Source organism: Ranitomeya variabilis, chromosome 4 (genome assembly GCF_051348905.1).
Source record: "Ranitomeya variabilis isolate aRanVar5 chromosome 4, aRanVar5.hap1, whole genome shotgun sequence".
NCBI lineage: Eukaryota > Metazoa > Chordata > Amphibia > Anura > Dendrobatidae > Ranitomeya > Ranitomeya variabilis.
The window spans coordinates 209,459,241-209,484,478 of NC_135235.1; the positions used below are offsets into that span (position 1 = coordinate 209,459,241).

A 25,238-nucleotide genomic window follows, 5' to 3' on the forward strand; every position below is an offset into this window, starting at 1 on the left:
TCTCTGAAATGATTGATTCACCAGCTGCTTATATAACTATAAGGGGGCGATGAAGGCTTCAATTTGAGCCATGAAGTACATTCGGGAGCCATGTGGCACCGTTGAATAAGGAATTCAGTCTAGCACTATAGTATCCTATTTTCACTGTGCCCAAATTTTTCTGTTTATTGTATCTTTGCTGTCAACTTAGAATGGAGTCATGTAGGCAGAAGGTCATATATATTGCTTGGTAAGAGATGAAAAAAACGTATATACGATAAGAAAATAGGACAACTGAGTCTTCCTGGAAGCTGTGGATGTATTAATGTGTGGAGTGTGCACTTAACTAATCAGAAGATAATCGCCATCATAACTTTTTACGAAACTTATACACACTAGAGGAAAGTTGGCCAAATCTTGGCTGAGTATTTAGTGTGATGGAGCTTTTGAACTGTCCCCCAACAGGTTTGATGAGTTTCAACACCCGATCCTTTTGTTTTCCCGGTAGATAAGTTACCACCTGATGAGTCTCATCTGAGTGTCTTTGTTCATGGAAGGTTGGTCAGGAAACACAGCTGATGGCTAAATGAACATTGTCTAAGTTTTATGGGTCTGCCGACTATGACAGGATCGGCTGAGCATCTTTTGTGTTTCAGAGTCTCCCAGTAAATTATGTCAGGGATTGGATCCTTTTGTTCTACAGCTAAATAATACACCAACAGAGGAATCTTGGCTGAGCATGCATGTCTATATGGGCGTCAACAGAAATAGCTGTAGGCTAAATGAGCATGCAGCTTAGAGTTATCTAATCTTTATGAGCACCTTTATCTTCCTTGAGTAAAACTGAATCTAAACATGAATCTTGGATTTGAGAACTTTAGACATTATTCTTATGCTACTATGAACGTAACCTACCGGTGTTTTAACAGTGATTAAAGGGGTATGCCACTGCTTTGATTTTAATGATGTATCCTCAGGATAGGACAACCTTGTCTGATTGGTGGAGATTCAACACCCGAAACCCCTATCGATGACTTGTTACCATCTGCGGTGTCCAGATGTATACTGTGTATGGAGAAGAACAGCTCAGCTCACTACACTGTTTAGTTACCTGCAGCTCAAGTACTTTTTAATTGATAAGGATACATCATCGGTGTCAAAGTAGTGGACAACCCTCAAACCTTGTAGAACTGGAAACAGTACACCCTAAAACAGGAGTATTGGTCATCTTTACTCCATATCCTTATCATCCAATCTTTTCCATCCTCTTTTCAAGAATTGGTATACTGAATTAGTTTTTTGATGGACCCAAGCATTTTGAGCTTGATTAAAAAGTAAGCTTTGTTTTGGGGATTTTGCATGGGATTTTGAAGCCTGGAGGATACTTCTGAAGGAGTCGATTTTACGAGGATCTGCCCACCCTCCAGACATGCCTGATTTAGCTAATAATTGTATTACCATTAATTTAACAATTCTATGGCATATTTTCTTTGTGTTGTTCCTCTGTTATTTCTCCTAATCATATATGAATAAATTAATAATTGGGCATTACCAGTTGGAGGAGTGCTCATATACAGGCTGATGATGTCCAATGACCAAAGTCTCAGACATTGTAGGGACTTGCCTCTTTGACAAAGGAAATGGTAACACCCAATAGTTAAGTTAAATATACATCTCTAGGAGGAATAACATGGTAATGGTACAACAAGAAGATCTAAGAAAATAATTTTAAGCAAATTTTGGGGGGTTGGGGGTGGGAATGCAATTGTCTACTAAAATAACAGAAAAGTTCCTCTAAAATAGAAAGTAGTTGCATATAAAAGAGATTTGCATAAGAAAGTCAATTGATTGGTTTGCTAACTTGACTAGACCGCCATTTCTTCCCGATTTGCCAAAGTGTTCCAAGCATATGCCAATATTCTTGAGGCTTGGCACGATAATTTTGCTAGAAGCTAATGTTAGAGGTTAAGTGTTGGGCATTAAGAGCTGATCTGTGATGTCATCACTTCCTCGAATGAATAGAGATAGGTTCTCATGGCTTGGTAATCTCATTACTGGTACCAGAGTTGACAGGTTGCCCACAAATTGTCTGACACTGGGTTCGAATTAAACTTCAACTTTTCTGAGATTTGCTGTATGTCATAATTCTTTTCTCTAACAAAATAGTACAAGATAGGGCTTTGTCAGCATGCATTGTTACTATATAGAAAGTGGAAAGATTTTGGAAGATTTTGGAACATGAACAACCATTACACATTTCACAAGTGTCCTGACATTAACATGATGAAGAGTATTCCACTACCAAAAGAAGCTATTTACAAGTTTTACAAGGTGCTTACTAAAATCTGTGGTTCACTCTGAACCGAGTCCTCCAGAAGAAATTATTCAAGCTTAGCAATGACTCTTTGCTATACCTAACAGATCACATCCGGTGGTAGATGGATACCTCTTGGACCCATATTGTGGACTTATGGCCATTTTACAACAACATTTTTTGAGTAATGTATATTTTAAAGCTGCCCAGATACCTTCCCTGTCTGAGTGACCATATTTACTATGAATTTTTATTAGAGTCTTAAGATCCCTATGGAATCCTTACGATGGGATACCACGGTCTTTGTTGGGTTACTTAGAAATAGGAGGTATAAATCAAACAGACCCTTAATGGAGCATTTTATATGGCATATGGCAAATCTCAGCAGATGCAAACCTATACCTAGACAGCTGAAATGTGACAACATTTTAGTACCTGTAGTATGGACGCAACATCTGGACCCTCACGTTACGTGATCTTAAAAAATGTTGGGAGATCTAAATTCGGTTCTTTGGACCATAGAGTATCTGAGAATTATGACCGTAATTTATACATTTTTTTGTTAGAAGACACAAAAGCATAACTTTTTTGGAACTGGAATCTATGTCTAGATAGAGCTGTTTTAAAGAGATGAGCGAATCTTCTAAAATTTTTCAAAATAGTCGATTCACGGCAAATTGCCAAAACGGGAAAGCTTCAAATTGCCTTAAAGATATGTGTTTAAAACTCTAAGGTCTCCTAGGACTGTATTCAACACTTTTCAAGCTCTTTAGCGCAAACAGCATTAGTAACGTCCAAGTCACCTTCACCTAAATGCCTACGGGTAAACAGATAGTAGCTATTTTTCACTGCTGTCCTGTTCCATGCTATTTATAATGTTTATTCAGTGTTTTAGGACTTTCTCTTCCAACCTCTTTCGCTGAGCTGTGAGCTCTGATGTGCACTCACTATCCAGAATGACCACAAAATAGCTGCTGCATTCCATGCCTCTGCTTTTATACAGGCTCAGTCCATCTTGTATTTGACCAGTTGAACTGATAGCTGGAAGGCATTATGGGGAATCCTACCTAAAATCATGTGAGCTTTCTCTGCCTTCTGCTTTGTGTAAAATGGCAGAGGGAATTTTTTGAGGCTTTTGAGTGAACTGTTCAAATTTCAAAGTAATTCCTAAAATTTGATTCGCTCATCTCACAGTTTTATACTTGTAATGGTAAAACGATTGATATGGTGGGACTGATCTACTGAATGTGTAAATGGACGTTTTGATAAGAAATCAGATGAGAAAGATTGGGCACTACAACAAGCCTTGTTTGTAAGACCGAAGAGAAGAAATGGCAAATTCTTATTAGTAAAAACCTTATAAGAACTAAATAGGTTTAATTAAGACCAGTTTTGAATTTTTTTGGAAGGTTGCAATGAATACTCATTTCGTAGACTACACTGTGGAGATGGTCAGTCTTGATTTTTTTTATCACCACCTTTGATAGTCACTTCTATACATGTAGTAGTCAATGCACTCTCTTCTCCTCTTTAGCCAAAGCCGAAAGACCACTGTGCTGTTGTGACTGAGATCCTGGTTCCTTAACCCTCAGACACAACATTGTCTTAATTTTACTTTGTCTCATACTTTCTATTTCTTAAAGATTTTGGATGAGTATGTGTGGTCAGGCCCATTGTTTGCTTGTGGACGTGTCAATCTAAACTACGAGGGATAGAGAAGAGCTTGATACAATCAGTGGATATCTGGTATTTAGCCTTATTTTATTAGTTATTTATGCATGTATCATTATAATATATTTTGGCTATATTTGACCTTTTTATAGTCCCTTCTCCACTTATAGAATTGGTTCATATTTGCAGTAAATGTAAAGAAACCGTATGGCGAAAAATAAGAATCACAGGATAAATATCTGTGAAAGCCAAAGAATGATTTCTAAATGATGTACATGTCCTCCTTGTCCTTCTAAACCCAAGCTTTTTTTTCTTTTCCTAGCATATGAAATTATAAGAAACTTTAAACTATGAGTGAAACTTAGCTCCATTTCTTAAAATGTTCTAAAATAAAATAAAAGCTGAGCTTTGATTGGTTGCTTTGAACTCCAACTGATGATTTTTCTGATTTTCACAAATCTGGCCTATTTTGTTGACCCTTGCACTATTTGTTACATCTGTAAGAAATCGTTGAATTTTCTACAGAAAAAAAACCTTTATGAGGCATCCAAACCTCCCAATATTTCTGTGAAAATAGCAGGATATTTCGAAGGGCTCGTTCAGCTCGATGAAACGTTTTGTAATGCATCGAGAGTGAAAATAGATGAGACTTACTAAAATACTTTAAGAAAGTTGCCTCAATATTGAAATTTCAACACCGGTTTCAGAAGATCTACATTAAGAGTAGACTTACTAAAATACTTAAATTAATAAAGTTGCCTCAATATTGAAATTTCAACACCGGTTTCAGAAGATCTACGTTAAGGGTTGATTTAACACCGTAGAGAACTGACTAGTCCCAGATCCTGGAAGATCCACTTCTGGCTTTAATCCAACACAGAATAGAGCTTTCTTCCTCTCCCTGTGTTGATGTGAATGACGAAAGTTGGTTGACTGACTCAACTTAAGGGCCACACCAGACCCCTTTCCTGTCTATGAAACAGCCCTGAGAGACAATGGGCCTGACTTAGCTTTAGTATGGAGTCAGTCAATCATTCATGACCCTTTTACACGTTACCAACAAAGGGAGTAGAAGGGAAATGTTTTCTTTGTCAAAATGAAGTCGGGAGTAGGGCAACTGGCTCAAATAGTTTGAAGTCACAGCAAGATTCTGTAAAGTTGGTCTGTATGTGGTAGTTTGGCAGCTCTAAAGATCAGATCAAATCCCTGGAGAACTGTAAACTTTACCACCTGACACACAGGGATTCAGACTTACGGGGGGGGGGGACCCCGGGTTGAGTCCACGGAGCAGCTGCTGGCCGATTGAGCTTGATGGCAGGGAATTTCAAATAGGTCACAACCAAGAGATATGGATGTCAGAAAATGGTCTGAGGTCAGAAACAGGAATCTACAGTAGCAATGCAGGAGTAGAAAACAGGGGTGTGAACCAGGTTAAGCAGTAATTATAACTGGCAGTGAGATACATGCTCTCAGGAGTTATGTAATGAGTAGTCCCATCAAGGGCTCACAGCAGAGAGTTAATATTTAACAAAAATCATGAATTAACCCCTAAATTCCCAAAATGGGCTGCATCAAAGTGAATTAAACAGAACTATAACATCGTCACCCACAGCAAAGGTGAAAGAGTCAGAAATGCAGAGGCTAGGTACTGACATAGATGTTAGATATTTTCTGTTAAAGGATATTAGTAAGCATTATCTATTTTCACTTTAAACAAATTACAACTTTTTTTCTCACTGGAAAATTGCTTTAAATCCTGTTGGCCCATCTGGAGCTCTTCCCCTACCTGCCTATGGTAGACATTTTTTTCTACACATTTGCATATGACCTAACCCTTGTGGGGTAGCACCCCCCTAAAAAATGGTATGTTGTTAACTATGCTTATTCAGTATCACAAACAGTAGTTCATCTACTAGTCTCCATGACCTGAAGTCAGAGTTGTAGATACTGTGGCTTCCTCTGGAAGATTGGAATTGCAAAAATATTTTTTAGAATATCTCTGGTTTGTTTTTTTTCCTCTCGATACATCTATTGGCCTAAAAGGTCATCCGGAAATCAATGTCATATTTCCCTTAATGTCAGACATTTGGATTTTTATACATGGTGTTTGCTTCTTCGACAGACTGTGTTCTGGTAAAAACAACAGGAGAAAGAATTCACTTTCTCAAATCCTTTGGTTATTCAAGATGTCAGAGATATGATTCATACTGGCACTTTCTAGCTATCAAAATAGGCTGCTTTTTTTTGCTTCTTTCTTTTTCCAACAGCCCATTATCCTGCCTTAAGGGCTCAGAATTATATCGTTGTTAGCTACTTTTATCTCTTTGCCGATACAGACGATATTGACGTTCCGTAAAAAAAAATTACATCTATATATTATAACAAAATACACTCAAAGAAATCGTCTTCCAGGTGACCGAGGGCGTCAAGCTGCTATTCTCTATAATCTATATTTATAAAAATAGAGAAGGTAATGTCAAAATTTTGAAGTTTTGTTGGTGCAACTTTTGAAATTTTGTTGGCTGAGGACATTAGGTAGTCCGAAGTGATCCAAAATGAATAATTCCGAGAAAGTCCAATTTTTTTGTAAATAAATTTTGGCTCATTCATTAGAAATTACTATTGATCTCAGCAAGATATTTAATTTTGCGAGTGGCCGAATTGTTAAATTATTCAAAAGGGGGGTTATTTTGTAAAGTCAACCCTCCCCTCATTAATTTGTCCTATTAGGACATGTGTGCTTCGAAGAGTTTGGCCACTCTCTCGGAATCTTCTCTTCGAGCCAAAATGCTATGCTGCTCTTTAAAAATGGCTCTGCCAAGCTCGAGCCATCCATGTATTACTTAGATGTCAATTTATCCGAATGACCGCTATGTTACACTACATTCTTCCCGTACGGGCCACTGCAGGGAACTTAATCGGGCGGACATGGCTACCTCTGCTGATCACTAGAGACTAGAGAATCTGGACATATGGTGATTAGTTAATAGTTCCTCCACCTTATTTTTAAAATGGGATTTCTAAATACTCAGATATTAAAACATGTTTTTTTTAAACATTTTACTATTACATTTGTTTTGTTTTGTTTTTTTCTCTTTGACTTCCCAGCTGTAAAGACAAGAAATAAGATAGTTGTTCTTGGTTTGCTGCCATTTTTAGTTAGATCCTTGGAAAGAAAGGGAGAACATTGTAATGCTTTTATAGCTATTGGTAGCTTTTTACAGTGGATTTTGTCACTAGATTTCACAGTACAAACTGTCTTTATTATTAAATGAATACCTTAGACCCAAGAAGGCTGGTATACTTACCATAATTCATAATCCATCCTAATATTAATATGAGTATTTTATTAATCGAGCTCTCTCTAGTTTTTTTCTGGACTCAACCTAATCTTAATATAAAAATAAAATTATACCACCATTTTGATAGGCATTTTCAAAGTAAGTACACCAGCCTCATCAGGTTTAAGGTACCTATTTTTCAAAAATGATATAGTTTGTATGATAAAATATCCAGTTTTTATTGAGTTAATTTATGAGAGATTTTTGTTTGATCTGCCATCACAGGTGATTAATGGGTGAACTTTGGCACCCTCAACTGTTGTTAAAGAAAAGGTCTCCAAGTCATTAACTGGCTGAGGCTAGGCTATGTTTCGTTTTGCTGCTTTTTTCATGCAAATGTAAATTTTATTTTTTTACACTACCAGCAAAAGCTATAAGATTTCACGTTTTTTTTACCTTACTGAATTGGAAAACTGCACCATTTTTGAAAAATGCAGAAAGTCAATTCTTTCAGCTTTTCTGCAGCATTTTTACAGCGCTTTTTCAAACATAGAAAGCAATGTGTAAGTGCAAAAAATGCAGCTAAAATGATGCTATCAGTTTTTGCAGCGCTTTTGGCAAAAACAATGCAGGTACAGCAGGATCTGAAACCCATTTATTTTTTTTGATTTATTCTAAGTTTAAACCATAATGGCTTGGTATTGTCACATGAGCAGGGATGTTAGTATTAGTACAGTTTAATTGAAATATGGATATGTGTGAATGTAAACAATACCCTACCAACTCACTACCCTACTAAAGTATTCAGTAAACAGTGCCCTACCAACTCAGTGTCCTACCAATGTGTGACAGTGAACAATGCTCTACCATCTCATTACCCTACTAAAGTATTCAGTAACAATGCCCTACCAACTCAGTGCCCTACCAATGTGTGACAGTGAACAATGCCCTACCATCTCATTACCCTATTAAAGTATTCAGTAAACAGTGACCTACTAACTCAGTGCCCTACCAATGTGTGAAAGTGAACAATGCCCTAACAACTCAATGCCCTACCAATGTGTTCAGTGAACAATACCATACCAACCCAATGCCCTATCAATGTGTTAAGTGAAAAATGCCCTAACAACTCAATGCCCTACCAATGTGTTCAGTAAACAATGCCTTACCAAAGCAGTTCCCTACCAATGTGTTAAGTAAACAATGCCCCACCAACTCAGTTCCCTACCAATGTGCTAAATAAACAATACTCTACTAACTCAGTGCCCTACCAATGTGTTCAGTAAGCAATATCCTACCAGCTCAATACCCTACCAATGTGTTAAGTAAACAATGCCCTACCAACTCAATGCCCTACCAATGTGTTCAGTAAACAATACCCTACCAGCTCAATGCCCTACCAATGTGTTAAGTAAACAATGCCCTACCAATGTGTGAAAGTGAAAAATGCCCTACCAACTCAGTGCCCTATTAATGTGTTAAGTAAACAGTACCCTACCAGCTCAATACCCTACCAATGTGTTAAGTAAACAATGCCCTACCAACTCAATGCCCTACCAATGTGTTCAGTAAACAATACCCTACCAGCTCAATGCCCTACCAATGTGTTAAGTAAACAATGCCCTACCAATGTGTGAAAGTGAAAAATGCCCTACCAACTCAGTGCCCTATTAATGTGTTAAGTAAACAGTACCCTACCAGCTCAATACCCTACCAATGTGTTAAGTAAACAATGCCCTACCAACTCAATGCCCTACCAATGTGTTAAATAAACAATGCCCTACCAATGTGTGAAAGTGAAAAATGCCCTACCAACTCAGTGCCCTATTAATGTGTTAAGTAAACAGTACCCTACCAACTCAGTGCCCTACCAATGTGTTCAGTAAACAATACCCTACCAACTCAATGCCTTACCAATGTGTTAAGTGAACAATGCCCTACCAACACAATGACCAACTCATGCTTGCAAGTTGGAAGCAAAGCTGAGCTTTGAGGTTCTGAAAAACACAGCAAAAATACAGCAAAAAAAGTAGAAAAACCAGTCTTTTGCCTGCAGATTTTTGACTGCCATGAGATCAGGTTTTGGCTGGAGAAAAAAATGCAGCAAAAAAGCAACGTGTGAACATAGCCTTATTGGTTGTTAATTTTTTAAATAGTTTTGCAGAAATAGGGTCTGAAATTTAGCTAGAATCAGTGCCACTTCTTTCTTTGGGTTGTGTCTGATATTATTTTGCCCTATTTTAAATAAATGGAGTGAGACAATGTTTTTGAAAAAAAAATCTGGACAACGTCTTTAATGCCTATGATAGTACTTCTTAAGGAATATACTCTTCTATTAAAGCTCCCTTATATCTAAATTGTTTGGCAAAGTTTAATAGATGGTTATTGATTTTTTTTATTTTTTTTTTGAATGCTGGACAACAAAAATTGAAATTGTCAATTTTTTGAGAAGAAAATACTAATAGCTAATATTAATGTAATATATCACATGTAAAAAGATTAACTTATCCCAGAAATATGCAAAGAAAAAATATTTTATTAATATATTGTATATTTTATATTCTTAATTACAATTTTTATTCATTATCAAATTATAACGAATAGTCGTTTAAAATAAATGTTATTAAATACATTTTACTTAAAAGCATAAAAAGGTCTGAATGATTTTAGTAAATGAATAAAAATAACAAATGATTGTTATTTCTTCAAATTATTTCATCTCAACTTCATATTGTAACGTGTTGTAAAAGTATCTCGTCCATTTGATTTAGAGATAAAATGGCAATTAAACATAATATTTTGCAATTATTATTAAGATAAAATAAATTATTAAAAATTAGATATTTACTCAAAAATGGATATATGGTTTCAATGGTATTAAAAAAAAGCTTTATTTTTGAGGATTTCAAAATAAGAGATCTGGAACATTTCAATTCTTTTTACATGTTGAATTATTTTGATTAGGTGAAAAATTAAAGTAAAATTAAAAGCTATAAACTTTTTTCTTTTCCTTGTATTATTGAAAAACTAAACTTTAATATCATAAATTAATATCTAAAAAAAATTACAATTTTTCTCTGGAACAAATAAATGATTATTACTCCCTTATTATACAAGGGTACAGCAAAAAAACAAAGACGTAAACCTTGAATTTTTATGAAATGTAGAATTTAATAGGAGACAATTATGGGTCTAATGACAAAATCATGTACTATGCTTATAGTTGTAAATTTATTTATTATATTCTAAAAAGAATTGCATTGAAAAAGTGAATAAATCTGCAAAAAAAATATAAAAAAATAAAATCCCTTCTGATATTCACTGATTGAAAACTGCTGCAATAATGTACAAATAATATATGTGCAAAATGTACAAATCAAGTCTGTTTTAATAGATAATACTGCATGTTTTTTGCCATCTAAAAATAATATACACAGGATACCAACATTTTACTAACTGTAATATCTGTCAAATATAATTATCGGCAGTTTATACTTGAAGGAATGTTTTCATTATAAAAAAATATTTCATGCAAAATATTAAAACGGTATAAAATAATACTAGTACATTTTTCTAAAAAAAAATAGATAAAATAAAATAAATACTAATTTATAATAATTATTTAATATAAATGGAACGATAGTCTTACAATATAAAAACTGAAAGAGGAAGTTTGGTTTACAAGCTCTTTCGGACACTCATGTGAAATTTTGCTATAGCGTTTTTCGCTCCATTGTTAACACATATTTTGTTAGGATTTATTTTATAATTTTTACCTGCCAAAGCCGTCAGAATCTTTTTATAGGTTTTATCATAAAATTCAACTTAAATGTAAAATTATATGGTTAAAAGATCATTTACGCAGGTCACTATGTAAATAATCTTTAAAAAAAAGATTTACAGTCAAGATTTTCGAAAATATTGATATATCATTTTTATTTCATTCTTAAGAGAGTGGTCTGAAAAACAAATAAATTGTAAAACTTAATTCCTAAGAGATGTTACTTGCGAAGGTAGAACTGGTCTCTGCACACTGGGTGTTGTTTTTACAAAGCACCCTGACAGTGCGCTCTCTCTCCAGCTTGTCACTGCTGAACTAAGCAGGTGAGAGAGTGCACTGTCACTGTGCATATTGAACAGTAACAAGAATCTACTGAGCATATGTCGGATTTAATAACTGACGCATACTCAGAAGATCAGGGACTAGCCCAGACCCTGAAATGGGTGTCAGTGATGACGCTTAATTTCAGAAAAGGAAACTGCGTGTTGATGGCATTTCATTTCAGTATCTCAGCATGCAGTGGGATTCTCTAATGAAGCATCATCAAAGAGGAAGAAGTAAAAAAAGCAGTTTGTGTAGTGAGGGAATGATACAGGATTTTTAATTAAAGTATATTAGAAAGGAGATTAGATTATGACATTAAATAGGCATTTAAGATTAAAATCGATTTATTTATATTTTGGACCACCCCTTTAACTTTTTTTATTATAGCCCTAGAAGGCAATTCTTTATATTGTGGATGTTGCACAGAAAATATTTTGTTGGTGAAAATAAGGTAAATTCAGAGTACCCCAGAGCCAAGATTAAAAAATAATATCTGGTCTTCTGCTATGTAATCTGACAGCATGGGGAAAAAAACCCTGATTCCATCAATGTATCGCTTAGTTTTCTCGGTGAAGTAGTTGTGATAAGATCACAGTTTTCTTTGCAGTGCTCGGAATGCTGAGGTGTGTATAACTCTGCCCATGCCACCGATTGGCCACTTCCAGTCTGTCCAGTGGTGGGGGCGTGGTTGGACAAGGAGGCATGAGACACCTAGTCCTGTAGTGATAATCTCCTGCTGATAAAACACTGATTGTATTGAAACACCAAACTAAGTGACAAATCTCTGCAATCAGTTTATTTTCCCTTACATCATGATGCTCTTAGATTCCCTAGCAAAAACAAGCTGACGAATTCCCTTTATCAAAGGAGATAATTTTTTTTATAACATACCGGTTAGCAGAGCAGATTAAAAAAAACTTCCCTGTCTCTGGAGGACCCGACAGGCTGATTGATTTTAACAGAGATTGTGCAATGCTTAATTTCTCCTGTGGTGGCGCTGAAGGGAAATTAAATTCCAACAGAGAGAACCCTTCCAATCTGCTTACTTTTGGCAGGCTTTTCTACTGAAAAGGCATTGCCCAAAATGGATAAAATCTGTCATAAATTTGTATTTTCATTTCATACCTTCTAAGTCACCTATGATGGGTAATATCTATTTTTGGATACAATTACCCTTGATCCCAAAGCAAAAAAGATAAAATAAAATAGACCAGTGTTAGATTTATTTTAATAATATTTTATCAATTTAATGTTTAAAAAAATCTAAAAAAATGAAGTTGTAAAATACTAAAATTTCATGTTGTACATAGACATGCTTAGAAAATATTATATATATAGATATATATATATATTACGTGTGCCAAGATTTATTATGTGAGTTTATAAGACCTATACTATTCTCTACTTTAAGCACTGTGTACAAAATAAAAAAAAAAAGACTCTGCTTGTTCAAACGGTTGTAGAGCACTAAAAACCTTCGTTTTCGAAAGTTGTAGAACCCGAGAAGGGCGAAAATTCTTCATTACTCTCTGCAACTGCTTTAAACTGCTTGAAGCCTTTTGATTTACTGTGAATATGCATCAAGAGTCTAGGACCTTTTCAATATACTCTCTAGTTTATTATTCTCTATGGTTAAGACTTCAAACGAGAATGCTCCAATCTCCCACAATTCAGGGCAGGTTCTGTCTGAGAATTCCACATTTTAGATATAAATGGAATTTTTTTGTAATTTTAAGCATATACTTAGTATGGATACTGTTTATAGTAGTCACTTCTAAATTGATCCTGTAACCCCATTGGCTCCTAATAGAGTTCAACCGGCTGCCATTATTATTTTTAATGGCCATCACAGAAGATTGGGCTATTCTTGCCAATTATCAAAAATAAATAGTGTATGGAACGGGGAAAACAGCTTTGTTATGTATCGCCAACTCAAAGGGGTTGTATGCTTTGGATCGAAATATCATTTTAAAGGGGTATGCTCTAGTTTGGAAGTTATCCCCTATCTGTGGAACAGAGGATAGCTTTCTGATCATTGGGATCTCCAACAGTCGTAAGAAATAGGGCTACGAAGAGTCCCATGTGAATGTAATTGAGGTCATCATGTGCATTGTCACTCTATTAATTCTTAAAGGGGTTGTCCGGCCTTAGATTACAAGTCTGCAGTCACTCTGTGTGACTGCAGACTTGTGACTTCACACATTGTGGTGGCATCGGGAGAGGTGTGCCCGTGAACACAAGTATGTGATTTGCATATGTGCAGTCACATGCCGACTAGACTTGAGCGGCCTTACTTAATGGAAGTGTATTGAGTGAGTCTAGTTGGAATGTGGCCGGAATTATGTAAATTACTTACTTGTGCTCATTTGACTGCCCACTTCCGGCACCTGAGAATCCTCATACCACGCAGTGAGGAATCACAAGTCTGTAGTCACATAGAATGACTGCTGACCTGTAGGCCAGACAACCCCTTTAATAGGACTGAAGGAGATAACTGAGAGCTACATTCGGCTGTTGTTCGGTACTCCCATAAGAATGAATGGAGCGGCAGTGCACATTATTGACCTCAACTCCATTCACACCAGCCATATTTCTCTGGAATCTTGGGAATCCCAGACCATCGGAAAGTCATCCCCTTTAAAATGTAATGCATCTATTTTATCCAAAATAATCGCAAGTAATTAATTAGACAAACCAGGTCATATCCATCCTTGCACCCACCTTCTTCACTGCCCCAAAGTACAATATTAAAGTGGGGGATCCAACTACGTACAGGGCGTGTTTTGGGTCTGCAGCCACGCGGGACACGCTGGTCTGCATTAAACCTGGATACACAAAACAATAGGATATTTTAAAAGTAATTGGCAAAATTACGGTTTTCTTTATTTTAGATTATTTTATGATTTTTTTTTTAGAAAAACACTTTTGTTAGTCAGACAATCTGTATGTGGGATTCACGTTGGAGTTAGGATAGATGTCTGGAGTGATGCCGATCGAGCTTTTCTTATAATTCTCGGCAATGGATTTAGTTTTGTTCGCAATGATAAGATCTATTATATTTCATTTTATTTTTGATACATAAACCATTTATGTTTTGCACTTAAAAGGCATTTATTGAAGATGGACCTTTATGGAAAAGGGTGCCAGGTGTAGAGAATTCCGAGACGATGGAGGTGGCTATAAAAAGTGCATTGATTGATGCTGTTGCAAAAAGTGACCCTTTGTTGGCAGGTTTGCCCCACAGATCATAAGGGAGACCCTTTGATCATCTTTATGATGGGCACCTTTCCAATAAAAAGGCAATGTCCATTGTGGGCAAAAGGGGTTTTCTGGAATTCATTTTTTTTCTGTGATTATGTAGAAACTTTCAATGGCTGGTTGCGGCAAGCAAAAGAAAAAAAATGACACATTAATCCCAGACAAACCCCTTACAGAGTTGTCCAGGTAAAAATTATGTGTATAAAGGATGGCTCCTGTATTAGGACATCATCAGAGCTGTTTGTGAAGGGGGCTGGCTGACTGCTTATTTTAATAGCTAAGCAAGCCCGATTTTTCCAAGGGGGCTGGCTTAGATATTGAAATAAACAGTTTGCCACTGCTCTGCTCTCGACTGTGACAGAAAAGGGGGCTGGCTCCGCTTTTTTCTCCCTACTCTTGACTGTGATAGAGAGGGCAGCTGGCTCAGCTATTGAAGTGAGCAATTATTCATTTTCCTGCTCTCTACTGTGATAGAGATGGGGGCTGGCTCAGCTTTTGAAATTAGCAATTAATCAGTTCCCTGCTCTTGACTGTGATAGAGAAGGGGGCTGGCATAGCTTTTAAAATTAGCAGTTATTCAGTTCCCTAGTCTCGACTGTGACAGAGAAAGGGGCTGCCTTGCTATTGAAATTAACAGCTGGCTAAATCTCTACTGGTGACTGTGATATAGAAGGGGGCTGGCTCAGCTATTGACATGAGCAGTTAGTTAACTCCCTACTCTCGACTGTGATAGAGAAGGGGGCTGGCTCGTCTTTTGAAATGAGCAGTTAGATAACTCCCAACTCTGGATTGCGATAGAGAAAGGCGCTGGCTCAGTCTTTCAAATGAGCAATTATTCAGCTCCCTGCTCTCAACTGTGATAGAGGAGGGGTCTGGCTTAACTTTCTAAAATAAGCAATTAGTTCCCTATTCTCAGTTGTGATAGAAAAGGGGGATGGCTCAGCTATTACGTCTCTCGACTGTGATTGAGAAGGGGGCTGTCTAAGCTATTAAAATGAGCATTTCGCCAACTCCCTGCTCTTTACTGTTATAGAGAAGGGGGCTGGCTTAACCTTTGAAATGAGAAATGAATCTGTTCCCTACTCGTGACCGTTATAGAGAAAGGGCATGGCTAAGCTTTTGAAATGAGCAGTTAGTCGGTTCCTTCCTCTTGACTGTGACAGAAAGGGGAGTTGGCTCAGCTATTGAAATGACCAACAAGTGAGCTTTCCGTTGATAGAGAAAGGGGCTGGCTCAGCTTTTGAAAGGTGCAATGAGTCTGTTCACTGCTCTTAACTGTGATTTTGCTTTTGAAATGAGCAGATAGTTGGCACCCTACTCTTGACTGTGATAAAGAATGGGGCTGGCTTAGCTATTAAAATGCAGAAAGATGTCACCCACCCCTTAAACACAAAGACCACTTATAACGCGCCAACACAGAAAAACTTTGCTAGAGTTTAGCACTGGGTTGAAAATTATGGTGCCGAAACCCGGGAGTAGAAAGGGACAGCAGAAGATAGGGGAATAAGTGATAATAGAAGGATATTAGATGACTACATGCTCATACATGGAAGTATAATTTTTCTTGAACGGATCACCTCTTCGAGGAAACTTTTCCGTATTTGTACACACACACACTCACTCAATGGGACTTTTCTTTAGCAATATACAGATGTAGCAGAGCAGACTTTACAAACCAGAGCTTAGTTTTGTCACTTTACATAACCTACCATGATATCACATCTTACATTTTTCCGTATTACTTCAGGGAAACCTACTGAGCGATCGAAACTTGGTGCACAAAAATAAAAACGTTGACTGACAAATTCTGCTCATCTACAAAAACGCAGGTTGTAAATGGCGCAGAAAACTGTGTACATGCAAAACCCAATGTGGACATTCGGTTCGGAGCCTGCACTCGTACAATGTTTACCTTTTGTGCATATACTTTGAAAAATTATTCCTTTTTTTTGTATTTCTCAATAATATTAATGGACATAAGAAAGAATGAATTCTATAAAAATAATAAGCTTCTTTATTACCGATGGGATATAGTTGCATTTTGTACCTTGCCCCAATTTTTTACAGTTCTACTTTAGTGGATTGAATGCCTTTTAAATTCCTTTGTGACTGTATGGGGCCAGAAATGTGTTACTTAGGCAAGCCCAGAGCATAAAAAAAAGTTAGGTCTGGACTGTACAGGTAGCCGGTAAAAAACTCTGTAGGGATAGCCTTCCCAACTCAGTTTTCAGGTACTACTCCGACTAACTGGTCAAGTGGATCTTACGACCGGAAGGGCTGACCCAGGATCTGAAAATTGGTGTCTCACATTACGTCTTTTTCTCTAAAAAGGTATAAAGATTGATCCCTATACTCGGCATCGGTGAGACGGGTCCATGATGGAATTTTTCTTTTCTTTTTTTTCTCGTTGATTTTGTAAGGCTTTTCCAAAACTGTACAACTACAAAGGACTTTAGTCTTGTTGCCTTTCGTTCTGGCTAGTATAGTACCTCAACGTATGATGTTACATATCCACTTGAGTTAAAAGATGGTCCATGGGGGAGATCTCCATTGCCAAAAAAAGGTCCTTGGGGGAGGTCTCCATTGGCAAAAAAGGTACTTGGGGGAGGTCTCCATTGAGAAAAAAATGATACTTGGGGGAGATCTCCATTGACAAAAAAATGGTACTTGGGGGAGATCTCCATTGCCAAAATAAATAGTCATTGGGGGAAGTCTCCATTGCTAAAAAATGGTCCTTGTGGGAGGTCTCCATTGCCAAAAATGGTACTTGGGGGAAGTCTCCATTGACTAAAAAAATGGTACTTGGGGGAGATCTCCATTGCCAAAATAAATAGTCATTGGGGGAAGTCTCCATTGCCAAAAAATGGTCCTTGGGAGAGGTCTCCATTGACAAAAAAATGGTACTTGGGGGAAGTCTCCAGTGACAAAAAAATGGTACTTGGGGGAAGTCTCCATTGCCAAAAAAATGGTCCTTGGGGGAGGTCTCAATTGACAGAATAAATGGTCATTGGGGAAGTGTCCATTGCCAAAAAAATGGTCCTTGGGGGAGGTCTCCATTGCAAAATTAATGGTCCTTGGGGGAGGTCTCCATTGCAAAAAAAAGTTCATTCCCCCCCTCGTGATTTAATGCTTCAACGGCCTTATTGTACACATCACTAGGGTTCCTTATTATATTAGCAACATGAAGATGGGCATAAGAGCATGAATTAAGTAAAACTATTTTTATACCAATATCCAAAAAAAAAAAATTACTTAAGATATCTGTCGGGAGATTTTGTAATCCAATGTATGTTAACGGGTATTTAAGGATGGTCCTCCTGTGATTTCTATTGGTTTAGCTCCCCACCCCCAAAGTGGCATGCTGTCCTTATAGACCAATATAGAAGAATATCTAACGAAGATTATATATCGATATGCATTTCCTATACAAGCCGTTATAAAGACTCATTACTGAAGACATGTAAAGTGCTGCTTTTTTTGTGCTTAAATCAGTAGTTCGTCAACCGAAAAACGACCCTTTCATCAATGACACCTTTATATGAACTCAACTGAACGAGGGTTTTCGAAGATTTCAGTCCTGCGTTTGAGGGTAAACTTCATTTTAAAGCCATATCTGCCAAGAGTTGACTTCTATATTTTTTAAAAGACAGTAGGATTTTGAGAATGCAGATGCGTAACACATTTAATAGACTGGACTGTTCTCTTTTCATTAACTAGCCCGACCTTCTCTTTCCAACAACCCCTCCATCCTAAACGTTGACCATTGGGATTGGCGGTGGAAGACGTAGGTCAAGGCGTTAAATGGTTTTCCACAGAGCAGGGTGGAGATATCTTATCAAACGGGTGGGTGGGTTGAGCTTCTGTGTGTTTGCAACTGAATGTTGATTAATAGGGAGGACATTTTTTGGGTTGAATGTAAGTCCTTCACAGTTGATGTGGAAAGACGTATCTGCTGCTGGGAAGGGCTATTAGGTACTACTCATATATTCCCAGGGAAGGTTGGTAAGTAGCATTTGTCTACTTCTCGGTTTGGCCGCACTGGGTGCCTGTGTTCTCTGATTGTAATAAAAAATATGTGCCAACCATCTCGTGTCTTGATTTATTGACTCAATGGCTGGATAAATTATGTTCCTCTCTGTTTTGTTTGCTTCCTTTGCCACTTTCTTTCAAAGTTTTCTAAAACTTGCATGGTCACAGTGAAATAATAATTATTTTTTGTTTCTTCTTAAATCATATTTACTCCTTCCACGACAATCCATGTATTATATTGTTGCGGCCATGAGAAAATTCACCACATCTATAGGTCGTTATACTTGGACATGTCCTTTATGTATATTAAGAAAGGGCTAATAAAATATTTAGAAAAACATGTACGATGTGCATAGTGTAGATTCTCGGTTCTTGTTTTTTTATAATATGGGTATGTTAGCTTTTATAGGTTAAAGCAGTGTTCCCCAACTCCGATCCTCAAGAGCCACCAACAGGTCATGCTTTCAGGATTTCCTTAGTATTGCACAGGTGATGGAATGCTTGCCTGTGAAGGTGATCCAATTATCACCTGAGCAATACTAAGGAAATCCTAAAAACATGACCTGTTGGTGGCTCTTAAAAACTGGAGTTGGGGACCACTGGGTTAAAGGATACCTTCAGAATTGATGGAGCTTTGATATCCAGCCTTCTTGATGGTTGGTAGACCTAGTGGCACCATGGTCGAGGCAACTGTAGGATTTTCGCAAGAAAAACTTTGGGTGTGATATGATCTTGAATGTCTCCTGCCATCAGATTTAAACTGGTGGGAGATGAGAACCTCAACAACAACTGAGGTGCAACTGGAGCTATGTTTTATTCTTTTTTTTCCCCTAAGGACCTCCAGACAATATTACTAATTTTTCCATCACCATGTAAAAATTGAAGGTTTGACACTACAATTAAATATACTGGTCCTTAAATACATACTTATATTATTAGAAAAATCAATAACAAATACTACATTGGATGCATTGGAGTATACAACTTTTTTTTTTTACATATCTGTTGATATATCAGATCTCAAGGACTGCGTAGCATCATCGCTCTTAAAGGCGTGTTTCAAAATAAAAATTAATTTTCATCCTTAATCCCTATCTATCTAACGCCATAATGTAAACCATTTTCTAATATACATGAAATAAAAATTCCCTATCCTTCCCTAACTACTTTTCTTTTTTTCCTACTTCCATTTTGTTTTAGAATCCCAGTGCATGCTGGGATACTCAAATGAAGCGTCATCAGGGGGCAAAGGCTGTGGTCACTGAAATGAAGTGTAAGTAGTGAGCTTTATTTCAAGGGCTGGGCTAGTCCCTACACAATGTGCACAATGACAGTGCACTCTCTGACTGGCTCATATCAGCAGTAACCATCCGGCAACAGAGCGCACTGTCAGTTCATATTGTGAGAGGATTATACAGCGTGCAGAGATCAGCACCACTTCCGGCAAGTGATGACAATATGAAAAATGATCCAAGTACAGACCACGGTGCAAGGATCGACCATGGGTCTCCCAATTAGAACTCATCGGCCTCATATATGCCTATGATGGTGTCAAGTTTGGGACAGGAGACCCGCAACCGGTGAGTCCATTGCAGTCCAAACTCAGAATGTGTTTTAAGGACGACTGAATGAGGCTTTAATGGGGTCATCGTTATTAGATTTTTATCCTCGACTACATTCTGCCCTACCTGTCTGGTGACCGAAGATTACGACTCATTGAACATATCACGTTGAAGACACCTGACTTATGGAAAGCAAAGTACTACTCAGGAAAAGTGGCACACAGCACTGTACAAGGAGGCACTAACATCTCTACCACATTTTTGCTCTGGATGACTTACGTAGGGTAAAATAAAGCAGAGAAAACTTATTTTCATGCTGTTGCTGTCATTGATATGTGTTAACTGGGGAGGAAAATAAGATTTTTCATAGATCTAATTTTTAGTTTTCATTGACTTCTATGGTGAAATGTCCAAGAAATGTTAATTTTTTTCACATGGAGACACAGAAATGTAAGAGAACTTCTACAGTGTATGAGAACATCTAGTAGATCCATACCATGCAGAACTAGTTGGGATCCGATATAAAGTCATGTTCATTACGGTAATATTTCTATGATTGCTTGATAACAGCCACACATCATCTACTCTGGAATTGTCCACTTTTTCTTTCAGTCTGATACTGATTTCAACTAATGCAATCTATCTTGCCTTTTAGTGCGTGAACCCACAGACTTCTGTCTTTTTAATTTTTGAGTTAGGTCCGCCACCCATCAGTAACCAGGTTGACACCTACAGTACTACAAGTCGTTTACCTTGAGTGTGGCATGTAGAATAGAGACTTCGGGTGTCAAGGACTGTAAGCCTTCTAAAATGTCAGAGTCTGGAATACTTAAAGGAAAACTGTCAGCAGGTTTTTGCTATGTAATCTGAGAGTAGCATAATGTAGAGGCAGAAAGCCTAATTCCAGCGATGTGCCACTTGCTTAGCAGCTTGCTGTAGTTTTAATACAATCAGTGTTTTATCACTAGCAAATCATCATGTCTGGACTAGGTTTCACCTGCACAGCAGTCAGGCTGATCTGTGTAACCCCGCCCCCCACCACTGATTGGCAGCTTCCTGACACTGTACACAGGAAGCTGCCAATCAGTGATGTGGGCGGGGTTATGCACAGCTCAGCATTCTGACCACTGCTCCATATACAGCACAGAAAACAGTGATTCTACCCAAACTACGCCAAGCAGCTTAGTAAGTGACACATCCCCGAAATCGGACTCTCTGCCCTTACATCCAGCTGCCCTCAGATTACATAGAAAAAACTTGCTGACATATTTACTTAAACAGTTTATCTAACTAGCTAGTGTAAAGGTCCTAAAAAACATATCAAATCAAAATTTGTAATAGGCAGGTAGGTACAAAACAGAAAACCTGACCAGCATCTCATAACAGAATGAAGCAAGTGTGAACAGCTGCTGTGACTGTATAATATATGAAAAAACCTTCCTATACAGGTAAGAGTCCCATGGTCTTCGGAGAATGATAAGCGGTCATGGACCGCTCCTGGCACATTAACCCCTGGCACACCACGATCAAACATGATCGCAGCGTTCCGGGGGCATAGGGAAGCATCGCGCAGGGAGGGGGCTCACCTTGTACCGAGCGTCTCCTCCCTGCAGGCCTCGGATCCAAAATGGCTGTGGGGCTACTTCTGGGTCCTACAGGGAGGTGGCTTACAAGCGCCTGCTCAGAGCAGGCACCTGTAAGCCTGGAGCAGTGCACATCAGATCGCTGATCTGACACAGTGCACTGCAAAGTGTCAGATCAGCGATCTGACACTATAGTGTGATGTCCCCCCGTGACAATGTGATAATGTAAAAAAATATATATTTACATGTGTATAAAAATAAAAAAAAAATTCCTAAATAAAGAAAAAAAAATATTGTTCCCATAAATACATTTCTTTATCTAAATAATAATAAAAATTAAAAGTACACATATTTAGCATCGCCGCTTCCGTAACGACCTGACCTATAAAACTGTCCCACTAGTTAACCCCTTCAGTGAACACCGTAAAAAAAATAAAAAAAAGAGGCAAAAAACAACACTTTATTATCATACTGTCGAACAAAAAGGGAAATAACACGCAATCAAAAAGACGGATATAAATAACCATGGTACCGCTGAAAACGTCAAACAACAAGCTGCTACACAGTGTCATCAGTGAAAAAATAAAAAAGTTATAGTCCTCAGAATAAAGCAATGCAAAAATAATTATTTTTTTCTATAAAATAGTTTTTATCGTATAAAAGCGCCAAAACATAAAAATATGATATAAATGAGGTATCGCTGTAATCGTACTGACCCGAAGAATAAAACTGCTTTATCAATTTTACCAAACGCGGAACGGTATAAACGCCCCCCACAAAATAAATTCATGAATAGCTGGTTTTTGGTCATTCTGCCTCACAAAATTCGGAATAAAAAGCGATCAAAAAATGTCACGTGCCCGAAAATGGAACCAAAAAAAAGTCAACTCGTCCCGCAAAAAACAAGACCTCACATCACTCTGTGGACCAAAATATGAAAAAATTATAGCTCTCAAAATGTGGAGACGGAAAAACTATTTTTTGCAATAAAAAGCGTCTTTTAGTGTGTGACAGCTGCCAATCATATAAATCCGCTAAAAAAACGCTATAAAAGTAAATGTGGTTGGGATTAGGGTTAGGGGTGTGTTTGGATTAATGTTTCAGTTACAATTGGGGGTTTCCACTGTTTACGCACATCAGGGCTCCAGGGCCGTATTTGCCACTAGGCACTCGAGGGCACGTGCCTAGGGCGGCGACATTGCGGGGGGCGGCACCTGAGCAAGGTTTTTTTTTTTTTAGTCCCGGGTCACAAACGCGACCTCCCGCACCACCCCACCACCTCCCGCCCCCGCCCGCCTCCGAGTCCCACCCACCCTCTTTGAAGACGATACTCACCCTGCTCCAGGGATGCCTGGTCTCAGCGTCTGTAGCGCATCCTGAGTGAGCGGTCACGTGGTACCGCTGATTAAGGTCATGAATATGCGCATATTCATGACCTTAATCAGCGGTACCACATGACCAATCACTCAGGAAGAAGGCGCTGCGGCGGGACAGAGCCAGAGGGAGGATGTCGGCGCAGCCGCGCGGTGTGTGGGACAGCTGACAGGTGAGTAGTATGGGGGACGGGGGACAGGGGGCGGGGGGATGAAGGAGGAAGGTAAGCCGCCCGAGCCATGCAAGATGGGAGGAGCGGGGGAGGGGGTGGAGAGATGTGCCATGCATACCGGGGAGTATGAGCCATCAGCCATGCATATAGGGGGGGGAATTATGAGCCATGCATACAGGGGAATATGAGCCATCAGCCATGCATACAGGGGGGGGGAATTATGAGCTATCAGCCATGCATACGGGGGGGGAATTATGAGCCATGCATACGGGGGAATATGAGCCATCAGCCATGCATACAGGGGGGGGGGATTATGAGCCACCAGCCATACATACAGGGGGGGAATTATGAGCCATGCATACGGGGGAATATGAGCCATCAGCCATGCATACAGGGGCAGGGAATTATGAGCCATGCATACTGGGGAATATGAGCCATCAGCCATGCATACAGGGGGGGAATTATGAGCCATCAGCCATACATACAGGGGGGAATTATGAGCCATGCATACGGGGGAATATGAGCCATCAGCCATACATACAGGGGGGGAATTATGAGCCATGCATACAGGGGGGGGTGGAGAGATGAGCCATGCATGGGGGGGGTGGAGAGATGAGCCATGCATACAGGGGGGTGGAGAGATGAGCCATGCATACAGGGGGAGGTGGAATATGAGCCATGCATACAGGGGGGGTGAATATGGGCCATGCATAAGGGGGGGAGTATGAGCCATGCATACGGGGGGGAGTATGAGCCATGCATACGGGGGGGGAAGTATGAGCCATGCATATGGGGGGGAATATGAGCCATGCATACAAGGGGGAATATGAGCCATGCATACAGGAGGGGGGTCATTATACAGTATGGAGAACTGTGTGTGGCCATTATACAGTATTGAGCATCATGTGTGGCCATTATACAGTATTGAGCATCATGTGTGGCCATTATACAGTATTGAGCATCATGTGTGGCCGTTATACAGTATGGAGCATCATGTGTGGTCATTATACAGTATGGAGCATCATGTGTGGCCAATGGCCATTATACAGTATGGAGCATCACGTGTGGCCATTATACAGCATGGAGCATCATTTGTGGCCATTATACAGTATGGAGCACTGTGGCCATATTGTTTCGTTTATAATTATTGTATATAAAACAGTGTGATCAGCAGTGCTAAATGGCTGTGGTTGGGACGTGGATATGGGTGTGACTAGTTGTGAAATGGGTGTGGTCAGAGGCGTGGCCTAAAATTTTGCACGCTTTATACCTCCTTCCCTTCTTCAAAAGTTGGGAGGTATGATACCGCATTTGCCAGATCATGTCAAGTGCCGCAAATCCCATAGGGAATGAATGAGGCTGAACGCAGTGTTGCTGTAAGTGATCCGTTACGCGGCACATGCAGAAAAACTGACGGATCTGCTGCAAAAGGCGACTTTCACATCAGCGATTCTTGCTAAAGTCACTGCCGATAGTGTCATACTCACCAAAGGGGGAGGCAGCACTAAAAGTGCCTAGGGCAGCAGAAACCCTAAATACGGGCCTGCAGGGCTCTCCAAACGCGACATGGAGTCCGCTCTCAATTCCAGCCAATTCTGCGTTGAAAAAGTAAAACAGTCCTCCTTCCCTTCTGAGCTCTCCCGTGCGCCCAAACAAGGGTTTACCCCAACATATGGGGTATCAGCGTACTCAGGACAAATTGGACAACAACTTTTGGAGTCCAATTTCTCTTGTTACCCTTGGGAAAATAAAAATTTTGGGGGCTAAAAAAACATTTTTGTGGGAAAAAAAGGATTTTTTATTTTCACGGCTCTGCGTTATAAACTGTAGTGAAACACTTGGGGGTTCAAAGTTCTCACAACACATCTAGACAAGTTTCTTGGGGGGTCTAGTTTCCAATATGGGGTCAC

The 25,238-nt window shown here is 38.8% G+C and overlaps 1 long non-coding RNA gene across 1 annotated transcript; it reads left to right on the forward strand.

Moving 5' to 3' along the window:
- Positions 1 to 52: 52 nt before the first annotated feature.
- On the forward strand, positions 53 to 17,672 carry LOC143770315 (uncharacterized). The gene is made up of 2 exons (XR_013214598.1): positions 53 to 17,454; positions 17,488 to 17,672. It is a non-coding gene; the product is annotated as an uncharacterized LOC143770315 (long non-coding RNA).
- The last annotated feature ends 7,566 nt before the right edge of the window (positions 17,673 to 25,238 follow it).